The 14,412-nt window shown below is 36.7% G+C and overlaps 1 long non-coding RNA gene across 1 annotated transcript in view; it reads right to left on the bottom strand.

The window, feature by feature from the left end:
- Positions 1-9,183: 9,183 nt before the first annotated feature.
- Positions 9,184-14,412, bottom strand: part of LOC107594047 (uncharacterized) — a 23,136-nt gene continuing 17,907 nt past the window's right edge. Inside the window, exon 3 of the long non-coding RNA XR_001610139.1 lies at positions 9,184-9,533. This is a non-coding gene — a long non-coding RNA (uncharacterized lncRNA). The remainder of the gene's footprint in view (positions 9,534-14,412) is intronic.

The raw sequence follows: 14,412 nt of genomic DNA, 5'->3' as shown, positions 1-14,412 counted from the left end.
CACTTAGTGTTCCAGACAACCCAATATCTCAGCTCCTCCTAATGAAAGGAAGCAGCAGGAACAATTAGTCGTGCAAACAAACAGATCAGAGAGCAAAGACTAGGATCCACTATCACTCCCCTGACGTCATGGCCACTAACAGGCTTGAATGGAGGTAATTGGGGGAGCTGGAAGTTGAGACAAAATCAATGGAAACTCAGGCATACTAGCGGGGAGATTACTCACCGGTTCACACCATCACTCTGGGGACTCAAAGACTGCCAGGAACGTGATGCAGGACTATATACCAGAACTGCAGAACAGGACAGAGACTCATGAACAGGACTGTGAAACAGGATTGCAGGAAAGGATTATGGAACGGGACTGTGAAATACGGTTAATGAGTTAATGAGAAAAAGAAAAAAAAAACTCTGAACAAGACGTTGCTAATTTATCATTTAGTTAATGCTTTTATCCCAAGCAACTCTCAGTACACTTATTACAGGGACAATCCCCCTGGAGAAACATGAGGTTAAGTGTCTTGCTCAAGGGCGCAATGGGGCTAGTCCATGGGTCGCCTCCTGCTGGGTTTGAACCTACATCCTTTCTCTTACCAGTTCTTTAACCGCTAGGCTTCACCACCCAAAATATATGGAACAGAAGTTTGGATGAAGATTGCATAGCAGGAATGTGGAACAAGTGGAGCTCACCTGACCAATTGGGCCAAAATCTTACATTTGTTGATCTTGTTCATCCATGTTATGACTTGCACACGTACATGTTCTGAATTAATTGTATTTTATATTGCTGTTGCAATTTTTCACCAAGATAGCTGGCTAACATAGACAAGGTTATAAAAATAGTGACGTTTTGGAAGCAACCGAAAGAATGTGTTAAAAACTACAAATCAATTCAGCAATGTTTGTATTGTATTCAGGGGCGCGGGAAGATGTTTTCGGTTGGGGGTGCTGTGTGTGTCCGTGTTGGGTGAAAGGGGGGCGGGGGGGTCACCTCATTTGACAACTCCACAAAGCACTAGAAGTGGGGCGATATGAACACACGTTTAAGTGGCATATATTACACACTGGGAAATTTGACTGCATATCACATTTTTGAAATTATGGATAGTAGCTGATCAATCTCGGGGGTTGGGCTGGGTCCGCTAGGTTTACTCGTCTCCGTGCTCGTGCTGGAGCTGGTTCACTTATGTCGGTGCTCGTGCTGGGGCTGGTGTTGGATGCCGATTTTGGAAAGTTTTTGCTGGGATGGGCATTTTAAAAAATCTGAAATTCACTTTTGCGCCATTATCTCCTTGCATTAAAGTTAATCTTGTTCGCATTCTGTATAGTTCATGTCTGATACCACGCGCCAGCGTCACATGTTCATGAGGATTAGGTTAATCATCCCATATAGAAAACATCACAAGTAAAATTAATCATGTTTATAAAGATAAACATGGGTTTATTACAGCCCACTTACAATTTACATTTCAGATATCATTACAAATAAATTATTAAATACTAAAACTGAATACATTTAAATGATCAAACTTGGCGTTGCGTTTGCAACCATGTGAAAACAGGGGGTGCTGCAGCCCCCTCAGCACCCCTACTTCCCGCGTCCCTGATTGTATTGTAAAACTTTATTGTCCACCTGAGTGGAAAATTGTCTTTGGCTCACCAGCACAACAAAACTAGTAACAACATACATAGTAAGAAAACTATAGTACATAGTTTTCATTGTATGCCATCATTCTCCAGCAAAACATATACACAAACATATATTATAGCTGGATAATTCACATCTATTTAAGTAAGATAAATGTATTATATTATATTATTACATATATTTATTTTTGTTAAGGAAGAATTTAACATTTAATTAAAATATAAATACTTTTAGCAAATATTAAAGATATTAATAAATCAAAAAATATCCATATAGCTAAAATAATCACTACATTATTTAAAAAAAATTGCTACATTATCACTCAAAAGTTTTGGGTTAATAAGATTATTCTGAAAAAAGTCACCAAGGCTAAATTTATTTGACTAAAAATACAGTAAAATATGTTAAATTGTGAATATAATTATTCCAATTTATAATAACCGATTATGATTTTAATATATTTTAAAATTGTATTTATTGTGATTGCAAAGATGAATTTTCAGTAGCCTCAAGGAACATTTCTTGTTATTATCAATGTCAAAAACAATTTTGTGGAAACCATAACCTATTTTCAGGATTCTTTAGTAAATAAAAAGTTGAAAAGAACAGAATTTATTTGAAATAGAAATCTAAGGTAACATTATAAATGTATTTACTGTCAATATGTTGAAGTGATTTAGCTTCTTAACGAATGAACTTTGCAACATTCACTCGTTTTTTTTTTATTGCGCTGAATCATGACACTACTGTCTTTTTAGAGCTGCTTTATAAATGAAATTGTATTTGTTACATAATTGAATAACTCTGCAACATTAATACAGAGAAGCTGCTTTGAAATATGCATTGTTTAAAGTGCTATAAATAGAAATGTCTATTATTTCTATAGAAATAAAAGTGATTTGGCTTTAGTATTTAAATGTGTCCTTGCTAAATTTAAGTATTAATTTCTTTCATAAAAATCTTTAAACGGTAGTGTATTTTGAAAAGTTCGATTTATTTATCTTTTCTGGCAGGGCAAACCTGAGGGTCAGTTACATCACTAACATCCTAGCAACTGCACGGCAACACACTAAAAACAACCTGATGGCGAGTATTGCACAATCAAGCACCACTGTTGTTGTTGTTGTTTTACTTGCAAACTGTAAGGTTATCTACTAGCTTATACTCAGAAGGTGAATTGTAAGACTTTACCAACTCCTTTTCTAATCAAAGAGGAAAAAACATCAGCAGATAACCACATCGACACTGCAAGCCACTCTATAAAACAAGCGACTGCCAAGCTCATCAGTGGGAGTTCTGCTGTGCCTCTATCTCATGCGTTATTAATAGAGCAAAGTGTTGATTAGAATGGGCCTCCCCCCTCCTCTCTCCTTCTTATCAGCTCTCCCAGCACCTCCTCCTCCTCCTCCTGCCCTCCAAATGCCAACACATTACTGCTTTCCTGCTCATTGACAGAGCTGCCAGTCACCGCCTAGATGGATGCCACTCCTGGGAGGACTCCCTAGCCTCTACTATTGACTTATTTGTTTTGCTGATCTAACAACCCCTGATCCTTCATCTAAGGTGAAAGGTGGACTTGTATGTGAGCTTACTGCATGCTGTATATGTTATGCACTACAAAAAAAAGGCAGCTTTATCATAAAATACAGTACCAATATTTGAGGTATTATGAACCGAATCTAAATGTACAATATATATATATATATATATATATATATATATAGAGATATTATAAACCAAATCTATATATACAATATATATATATATATATATATATATATATATATATATATATATATAATGTGTGTATCGTCATAATATACTGGCATCCATCATAAAAACAGGTGATAATGACAAAGCTCATCACAAGTAGCTTTTCCATAAACTGAATATTAAATATTAATATATGAAAGGTGGATGGCGTCATACACACAAATTCAAAACACCATCTTTTACACTGTTATAATGCAATAAACATTAAATTAGCAATGAAAGATGTGACATAAAACCCTAATGTATATAACTAATAATAGAAATGAAGAAACATAACTATTTATATAAAAAACATAAAATGTGAAGTGTCACAGGAAATTCTGTGATGTCAATTTAGTTTCTCATAAAATGGCTTGACTTTTTACTGTAAAATTTTTAAATACATGAAATGTCCCTTTAGATTATTACAGATTAATTATTCCCCATATATATCAATAAAACTTACTGTTAACCAGTTTATGGGTTTTTATTAAGGATGCACCGATATAAACCGATTATTCTGAATGACATATACAGATACTGATACCGATAGTTTAATGGTTCTGCTTTTTTTGTACTTTGTTTCAAAGTAATGATAATTAATTTTGAAAGATGTGCAAATAATACCTTTTATTCTCTCCACATCAACATGTTTTCCCATGTTTCAAAATAATTGGTCTCTATGGACACTTGTTTCTGCTATATTGAATAAAAAATAAAAAAGGTACTTGTGACTCTTAAGCTCACAAATCTGAACTGAATTGTGAGAGTAAACTCAGAATTGCAAGAAGCACAGTCAGAATTGTGAGATATAAACTCAGAATTATGAATAAAAATCAGAATAGTAGGATAATTAACCCTTTTTAATGTTTTTTTTTATTATCAGGCATTCGGTGAAGGTAAGGATGGACTTTCAAGTATGCAATTATGCAGTGAGCTGGAATACTGAGAGAGAGAGCTCTGTAAGGCCTCTGTTTAGTTTAAGTGAAGGGAGAAGTCGGTTGCAGTAATGTTATGCAAAAAAGTCTCTGGCAGCGGCGACAGCAACGAAACGGCGCAGTGGCAAAGCAGCGCTGGCATTTCACTGCCTGTACAGCTGGGCATTTTACCCTCTTTGATCCGTGACCCGGTCCAGACTAACATTTGTATCTGGCTAATGATTCCCAAGCCTTTCGCACGCACACCTTTTGGCCTAACGCTCCTTCCTCGTGCCAACTGTCTAGCCACCTGAGCTTAAAAAAAAGCCTGTCCTGATTCTGTCAGTGACACCTCTGCATCTGTGCGATCCATTCGGTTGGAGAGCTAATCAGAAACAGAGACAACATCGAGGCGCCTTGAGTCGCTGCCTCTTTGAAGGGCGACTCCAAACGGTGGCTGGTCATTTAGCGTTCCAGAGCACTGGCCCTCATTTCCCTGCCACCTCAGATGGAAGCAGCAGTCGCTCTCCCCCGCAAACGAAGCGCAAATAGGTTCCAGTGCTCATTTATGTATGCCAGTCTCACACTCGTCTGATTAAAACAATGTAAATGATTCATTCACGACCTGACTTCCAGGGACACAGGGAGTTGAACAGGAGGGCTATCATTAACAGCACAGCCTCAGTCCAACTCACCGGATGCAGGGACGACTTTGTCAAATCAACATCAAAAATTTAGCACCACAATCTATATTGTATAAGAGGTGTTATATAGTCATTTAATACGTTTCAGTGCTGCTATGGAACGGTATATGTTAGCTTTGCTGGAACTAGTTGACTTCTCAATTGTGATTAAATAAGATTAAGGTAAAATATATTTGATGCACTTTTATAACATGCAAAAATCCTTGCACATTCATTTCTACTCATCTAAATTGATCAAATAAATCACATCATTAAGAGGGATGTGCAAAATTTAGAATTGATGACACTGGTATCATATGGACGCTTTTTTCTTGCACAGGAGAATAAAATAAAGGTAATTGCAACTTCTTAACTCACAATTCAGCCTTTCTTTCTCTCACTTCTGAGTTCTCTCATAATTCTGTTTTTTTCTCGCAATTCCGAGTTTATATCTCACAATTTCAATATATATAATTATATCTCACAATTAATTTCCTTGCAATTTTGAGATATAAACTTGCAATTCTGAGAAGAAATGTCGAAATTGAGATATTGTAATTCTGATAATAAAGTCAGAATTGTGAGATAAAATGTTACAATAACCTTTTTTAATTTTTATTCTGTTGCAGTAACAAAAAAAAGTAAACTCTGAAAAAAAGACAGAATTCTAAGTTTATATCTCACAACTATGGTTATTTTTCTGAATTCTGAGTGGGAAAAAAAATTTGCAAGATATAAACGGTCTTTTTCTTCTGTGGAAAAAATCTGAATTGAGATATATATTAAAAAAAAGCTTTTATTCCACTGGCTAAGACAAGCTTCAATAGTTTCCTTTCAATTCAATTTGAATTGAATTGGCCAAACCATACATGAAGATGAATTAGAATTTGATACGGTGTGACAGATTTTTTTTTTCTGAATTTCAATGCAAAGAAACTCACAGCTTGAGCACATATTTAAGTGCTCATCCACTCTTGACCTATAAATCTTTTTTTTTTTTTTTTTTTTAATGTTTTTCAATATTTTTAAACAAAAAAAAACATTTTTCAATTATTTGTTCAACTTTGCTTTTCAATTTTGTCCAACTTTTGTTTTTCTAGTTAAAAATCAGTATATTAATTTAAATTCATTTTTTAATTCATTCTACTTCCTTGCATTAAAATTGAAATTGAAACTCTGCATCCTATTTGCTACCTCAAATCAGAGTCAATTCAAATTCAAGGCATTCTCAATTCAATTCTGACTGTCCCACAACCCTGTAAATACATATTGATACTCAAACTTTGCCTTGACAACCCCCATGAACCAAAGAGCAAGTGAAATCTATCCTCCTCCATTCAATACTACACAGTCGGTCTGTTTTATGTAAGGAGCGCCACCTATTGGATGCCAGCTGTACAGCAAGAAAAATTAATCCTTTCACAAGTTGCTGTCTGAAGCACAACACACAATCCCAGGACCTTCAAGGGAGCAATAAACTTCTAAAAATAGTTAAGACAGGTGGTACACGTAACAAACGCTTTTGAGCTGCATTATGAAGTGAAATAGATAAAGTTATTTTTTGTGATAAGGGCTATATCTTTTGCCATTGCTCTGCAGGGAATCGCTTTTAAAAGTGTGAAGTAGAACTCGCTCGCTATCAAAGCAAAGACAAGTGTTAAATCTTATGTGGAGTGTGTTTAATGGCCCGCTGTGTTGTATGGAGTGTGAACTACAGTATGTCAATTCATCTGGATTTCAAGCACATCATCAAAGCACAAGGCAGGAGATTCAAGCTGTCGGACATCAAAGCACACCTGACAGCCGTTCATGCTTCTGTGAGACTCTGATGACCCCATCCATCATATTTGTTTGGCAAGAGAGAAAGAAAGAGAGAAAGAGAGGAAAAGAAGGAGGGGTGAAGTCATAATTAATAGTCTCTTTTGTAGTAGCTCCACCTGGTCTGAACCTGATGGCCCGAGGCTCTGAGCGAAGCAAGTCCGTTCAGTGCTGCAACATCTGGAGAGATCTGGAACTCTGCTTGTGGCTATTTCTTCCATTCTCATCCTCCTTCCCACTCACTTTCTCTCCTTCATTTGACCTCACAATTCACAGGTGACTCTTTATCATCTGCACTAAGATGCCAACGTCATGTCATTAATCAGTTTTTTGATTTATTAAGCATTCCTCTGGCGTGTACTGTACATTTTCAAGCAGAGCTGACTGCAGGCGTGACGAGCCGCAACTGCATTCACTAGCTGTCTGTTACGCACATGCAGCATGCTCGCTCGCTGGTCTTCATTAGAAACTTTGGCAACATGCAACAAGCATGATGCTTGAATCAGTTCAATTCAATTCTATTTCTGTAGCACTTCTCACATCTCATGTTGTTCCAAAGTAGTTTTACAGAGATCACCAGCCACAATGTGCAAGACAAGGGCGACAAAAAAAACTCCCTAATATGATAACAGGAGAAGAAAAATAACATCTGAGGAACTGAGTCTGAGCAGAGGAAAGCCATTGTTTTCTAATAAATGCATTATGATTTTAAAAGTAGCTATACATATTAATGATTTAAATAAGGATGCACAACATATTGAAATAGTATCAGATTTTCTTTTATTTTCTTTTTTTTCTTTTTTTAAATCTGTATCCATCTATATTGGATATGCATTATTGACCAATATTAGATATATAACTGTGCAAGCTCACTGGGATTTGAGAAAAGCACTTTTTAAATAAATTGCATTATTATTAACATTATATTTACATTCAGATCAGCTCTAAAACACACTTTAAAACACAAATTTTGACAATTAAATATAATCTCAAAATGAATACCGATTTCTTTTAATATTGTACATTTTAATGTTTTATTAAGTGTTTTATTAGTATTTTATTTTATTACTACATTATTGTTTTTTTATTTTATATTTTACCATTTAGTATTTTTATTTTTAAGACCTTCAATCTATTATTTCATATTTTTTATTTGAATATTTAATATTTTAATGAAAATAATATAACACATATAAACATTAAAATACTATATTTAAACATTAAAATAATATTAAATTGATGTTAAAATTATTTAATAATTGCACTTTTATGATTTAATATTGTTTTTTATTTAATATTTTATTTAATACTTTTTATATTTTTAGTATTTATATTTTTATATTTTTAGTACTGAATATTTCTATTTTAAAAAATTTATTATAATAAAAATATAAAACAATTCTAAAATAAAATATATTAATATATTAAAATAACAATACAATTACATTAAAATAATATTGAGCTGCTTAGATTTTTAGTACTGAATATTTTGATTTTACATTTTTTATTATAATAAAAATATAAAACAATACTAAAATTAAATATATAAATATATTAAAATAACAATAAAATTACATTAAATTAATACTGAGCTGATAATATTTAAAAGATTATTTTAATAATTGTACTATTTTTTTTTACTTTAGTATTTTAGATTTTAATATTGGCAATTTGTCGGTTATCATCACTACAACACAAACATAATTATCAGCTGGTATAGGCCAGAATTGAAATATCAGTGCATTCCTAAACTCAAACCAAGAACCACACGACATAGCTAATATTAGATTACAAGGACATTTTCCTGATCAACATCCCAGATTTCCTATCAAACAATTACCAACCAAACTCTGTTCCTATACCATAAATTAAAGTGACGTTACCAGTCCTAAACCCTATTGGAATAGACTGTACTGAGCAGCAAATAAAGCATAAAAGTCCTAGTCTGAGGATGTCCCGCATCATTTTCACTTATGCGGTTAAACCTGCTTTAAAGCACAACGGGGCCCTGTAACACACCATTAGAACGTCTTTCTCAAGTCTCTGCAAGTATCTGCATGCTGGTCCTTGCGCAGTCTGCAATCCAGTTGCCATGGCAGCAGCAGCTGTATCCGTGGCGAGGGAAGGAAGCTGGCACCCCCCAATAACACAAGCCCCCCTCCCTCCGGTGACCCACTGCTGAACCGGGGCTGAGAGCAGAGGTCGATGGCTCGGAGCGGCCGCATGACAGTGAGGGATGACGGCGAATGAGAATGAGAAGAGGGAGTAGAGGCATACAGATGGGGAAGAGAGGAGGAGATATGGAGAAAAGATAAAAAAACGAGAGACAAGAGCAAATTTAATTACTATCAATGAAGGGATCTTCAAACAACAAATCGACTGCCAATTTTTCTGTGGGCTGTGTGAAATTAAGGCACCGTACAAAATGGATGGAGCTCTGCCGCTGGCTTTTTATCCTCCAGTGAAATTAAAAAAGATGCCTCTTGCCCAGAGCAGAGATGAACAGATTACTTCCATGTGTCATTGTACGCCCGCACTTGATATTGTTTGTCTCACACGCACAGATGTGCGCCGAAGCGCTCGTCCGATGGGTCCGAGTGTGTTCATCAGTAAGATGTGGGCAGAGATGTCAAGTGAGTTGACCTTTGACCGCCCATGCCAGAGGTCAAGCAGTTTAGGTCAGTGTCCTACATATGGCATTACATGTTCTTCTCACCTGGAAAATCAAAGAAACGTCTGAGAACATTGGCACTGACAGATCATGCTCCTACATGCATGAAACAAACCTGTCCAGAAATATCTCAGAATTAGTTTTCAACTTAGTTTACTGTGTTAATTAATCACTTTTGCTCTTTTGACAGATAGAATTGTAATAACTAAACGTGATGGTGTAGGGTGAAATAAAATCCATGCTATATAAAAGACTGAATAAACCGACCAGAACTATTAAAACGACAAAACCAAAATACATAAATGATGCTGTTAAAGAGACGTAGTGATAAAAATGAAGACACTGTTTTTTAAACAGGACTGTTTTTATTTATGGCTTATTGATAATTATTATGTTTTAATGGACATTTTTCAGGGTACACACCGTATTTAATTTGACACAAATAAAAAAAATACAGTCTGTGTTAAATCTTAACCTTTGTTGGCGTATTTATTCAATTTAGCAGGGTAAATATATGAATATTCATTATTTAATGTATGAACTAAAATATATGCTAAATATATGCTATATATGTTTTTGTGTTATATTGCCCCGGCATTAATAATTAAAAATGTATGTAAAAATATATTTTTTTAAAACTAGTCAACACTGCTGCGATGTAGTTCACATCATTATTGCACCTTCCCCGAACTACCATTAGTGACATCCTCAAGATTAATAAAAACTTTTTAATAAAAAATTTAATAAAATAAAAATATATGATTTTTATAAGGTTTATATCTTAAATTTAGAACGAAAGTGTTTTGTTTTTACTTGTTTAATGTAGATCACTTAATGAAATTTGATTTGATTTCTCATTCAATATAAAAAAAGGCATTTGCCTTTTTAATATTGTGTGAGAAGTCAAATTTCAAATACAGCTTCCCACAATAAACGTGGCACCTCGCTCTTAGTTTTTACTCTTTTGGGAAGTTGTGGAAACTTAATGGTAGATTATTTTTCCTTTTGCTGTTGGAAAAAAAGGAAGCACTGCAGTAACATTTGCTATCACCTCCAGATATTTGCTACCTGCTATTCTTTTCCATCTTGTTCCAAACAAATGTGAAAACAGTCTTAATGTCCTAGGTCACGACTAATTTTCATTCCACTGGAAAAAACATATTGTACCGTACAACACATTAAATAAACTAGACTCATTTTATGTCAAATTAAATATTCTGTTAAACTAAGGTCCGTTCATCAGTGGTTTTCTGGCATTTGAAAAAAAACAACAACAATGAAACATAAATACTCAATGTCTCAGGTGGAATAAAGAAATATTCTAATTTTATAAAAATGTAACAACACGTTCACAGATCACCACATTGTGTGCATTAATGAAGCCCTTGTCTGCATAGCATCATTTATAGCATCTATTAATTTGAATTATAAACTTGTATCTGCAGATTATTCAATTATAATCACCGAGCTCATTAGCATTCAGGTACAGGACAGCCCTTGCAAGCCTGACTGAGGCAAACAGCTCCCTCTGCTGGTCATTAACTTGCACTTCACCTTGAACACTGACAGGCTGAGAGTGATGTACACTCCAATTCAATGCATTCTGTTTTATACTCATCAAAACGAAATAAAAAATTTTAAACACAAAAGGCTTGCACTGATGTAGCCTGGTGCGTGTAACGCAGTAGCTGTTGCTAGCCGCGCTGAGATTGTTTGTTTGTGCGGCACGTGCTGTCTGTCTGCTTTAGCATGGTGCCCGAGCATTCTTTTTCATTTGCTTGTTTTCCAGATGTCGTGTCCTCCACATCACCCCGTCCTCGTCCTGCTCGGCTACCCCTCCCTCCCTCGCTCTCCCTCTGCCTGCAGCAGCGTCAGAGACCCTAACCGCATCAGGCGAGATAGCAGATTGGAAGTACAAGAGCGATCCATCCATCAAAAGAGAGAGAGCTGGGAAGGAAGGGAAGGCGGGGGGGGGGCATGAGAGAGAGAGAAAGCAAGAGAGGAAGTGAAAGAGAAAGATAATCGGAGGGATCTCTGCTAAACCGCAGATTATTAGCACTAAGCGTCTAACATGTCTAGACCCCGTCTTGTTGTGTTATTCCTTACTGAGCCAATAAACTAGGGCTAAACAACAGCAATGCAGACCTGAAATACAATAGACAATGAACACATTCAAAGCAAAGAACTCTGGGCCAACAACCACAGCCAAGATGCAAATAACCCTTTTGTTCTTGTTATGTTAGGACATGCCCTCATATTAAGACATGAGCCATCTAGCAGGGTTATGCACCATTCAGAAATGAATTGAAAATTAAATGAACTTCATGAATTTGAACTGCATTTGAAGTGAGGGAACACTCAGAACTGCAATTAAAATTTAAGTAGAAATAAAATGAAAAGTAATTCAAAGAAAGCGACACAATTGTAATTTGCACTAGAAAATAAAAGGTTTTCATAGTCAAGAGAGACAGACAGACAGATAGATACAGACAGACAGACAGACAGATACAGACAGACATATAGATAGACCGATACATACAGACAGAGAGACAGACAGACAGACAGATACAGACAGACATATAGATAGACCGATACATACAGACAGAGAGACAGACAGACAGACAGACAGATACAGACAGACATATAGATAGACCGATACATACAGACAGAGAGACAGACAGATACAGACAGACATATAGATAGACCGATACATACAGACAGAGAGACAGACAGACAGACAGACAGATAGATAGATAGGCCGATACATACAGAGAGACAGACAGATACAGACAGACATATAGATAGGCCGATACATACAGAGAGACAGACAGATACAGACAGACATACAGATAGGCCGATACATACATACAGACAGAGAGACAGACAGACACAGACAGACATATAGATAGGCCGATACAGACAGACAGACAGACAGATACAGACAGACATATAGATAGACCGATACATACAGACAGACAGACAGACAGACAGACAGACAGATAGATAGATAGGCCGATACATACAGAGAGACAGACAGATACAGACAGACATATAGATAGGCCGATACATACAGACAGACAGACAGATACAGACAGACATATAGATAGGCCGATACATACAGACAGACAGACAGATACAGACAGACATATAGATAGGCCGATACATACAGAGAGACAGACAGATACAGACAGACATATAGATAGGCCGATACATACATACAGACAGAGAGACAGACAGATACAGACAGACATATAGATAGACCGATACATACAGACAGAGAGACAGACAGATACAGACAGACATATAGATAGACCGATACATACAGACAGAGAGACAGACAGACGGATAGATAGACAGACAGACGGATAGACAGACAGATAGAAAGACAGAGACAGACAGACAGATACATACATACATAGATGGATGAGGGTGAAAGAACGCTTCATTTCCTAAAATGTGTTGAATGTCTTGGAATTGCAAGTCAATAAATTTCCTTTTCTGTCATTCCAGTTCATCCTGTGGTGTGTGGCCAATTCTATTCAAATTCACACTGATGAATTACAAGCCATTTCTGAATTAATCTAGTCTGGTGGTTTCGCTCACAGGTCATGTTTGCGTAAACACCTGTTGCAGCAGGGCAGACGCGCAGACGAGGAGAGGACCTGAAGGACAGCTGTCTCGTCTGGCCTGCAGCGGGCAGTGGCTCTATGATGGATAGCACCGAGTTAAAACAGGTGTGCCATGGGAGTTCTTCACAGTGCGGCGTTCTCTCCGCTCCCCTGCACTCCTACCCATGATTCATGCAGCAAGGCAGAGAGATGCTCCATAATAGGAAACATACCGCATGTTTCGGTATGCATGGCGTGTGCGAATAGTTTGGGTCATACTTGGGTTGCCCTGCCACTACCTCAGTTCTCAGCAGCTCTTCATCTCTTTATCGCTGTGATATAACGCTTCACTTCCCCCTGCGTATCTCTGGCACCCCTGCGCTGCATCTGTGTATCGCAGCTCTCGCCTCCCCCTCATTCTTAATGTGTTTGTGGCTCTCTCTCTCTCTCTCCAACACGCTCTCCATCTCCATTTCTAATTCCCTCGCTCTATCTCTTCCTCTCTCTTCCACCTTCTCTTTCCCCGCTGATGAATCACCTTCCCCTCCCGTTGAACTCGACTGAATCCGAGGGAAGCAGTAAAGTAGCATCGATCAGCCCCACAAGCCACAGCAGTGAGACACGGAAACAACAAACCACGCTCCCGGCTGTGCACCAACGCACGCACACACGCACATGTTTCGGAGCGTCTCACACACTCGTGAGTGTGTTTTTACCGGGCACAGGGGAATACGAAAGGTCGCAAATCTCTTTGGGCCCAGTGTGTGATTTGCATGTCGTATGCAAATGGATGCGTCATTACATGACTATTCCGTTTCTATCCATGCACCGGTACACGGTAGAAAAGGTGCACGCTCGTGTACACATGTGCAGAATATGTGCATTCAGCACATAAGGGAATCATAAATCAGTTCACATTCTTTTGGCCTATAAAATCTCGAACGGGGGAAAAAGCACATGGCTGAATTGCTGGCACTTGCAAAACACATGAAAGGTGCATCATCATTTTAACTTGTATAGAAGTGATCAATCAGTAATGCAGGTAGAAGTGAGACAAATACAACTTTTGAAAAGGTGTAAAAAATCCAGTCTGTGAGTATTGAAAGCAGTGGTCAACAGTAATGACCAGTTGGGACGGTAGTTCCCATTTTTTTTAGAAAAAGTTGCTCCACCAATATTTTCACTGCCAAAAAAATAAATAATAATAACAATAAAATACAAAGAAAAAAAAGATTATCGCGATTAATCGCATCCAGAATAAAAGTTTTAGTTTACATAATATATGTGTGTGTACTATGTATATTTATTACGTATAT

Source organism: Sinocyclocheilus grahami, unplaced genomic scaffold, assembly GCF_001515645.1.
Source record: "Sinocyclocheilus grahami isolate Dianchi unplaced genomic scaffold, SAMN03320097.WGS_v1.1 scaffold178.1, whole genome shotgun sequence".
Lineage (NCBI taxonomy): Eukaryota > Metazoa > Chordata > Actinopteri > Cypriniformes > Cyprinidae > Sinocyclocheilus > Sinocyclocheilus grahami.
This window is presented reverse-complemented; position numbering and strand designations above follow the sequence as displayed.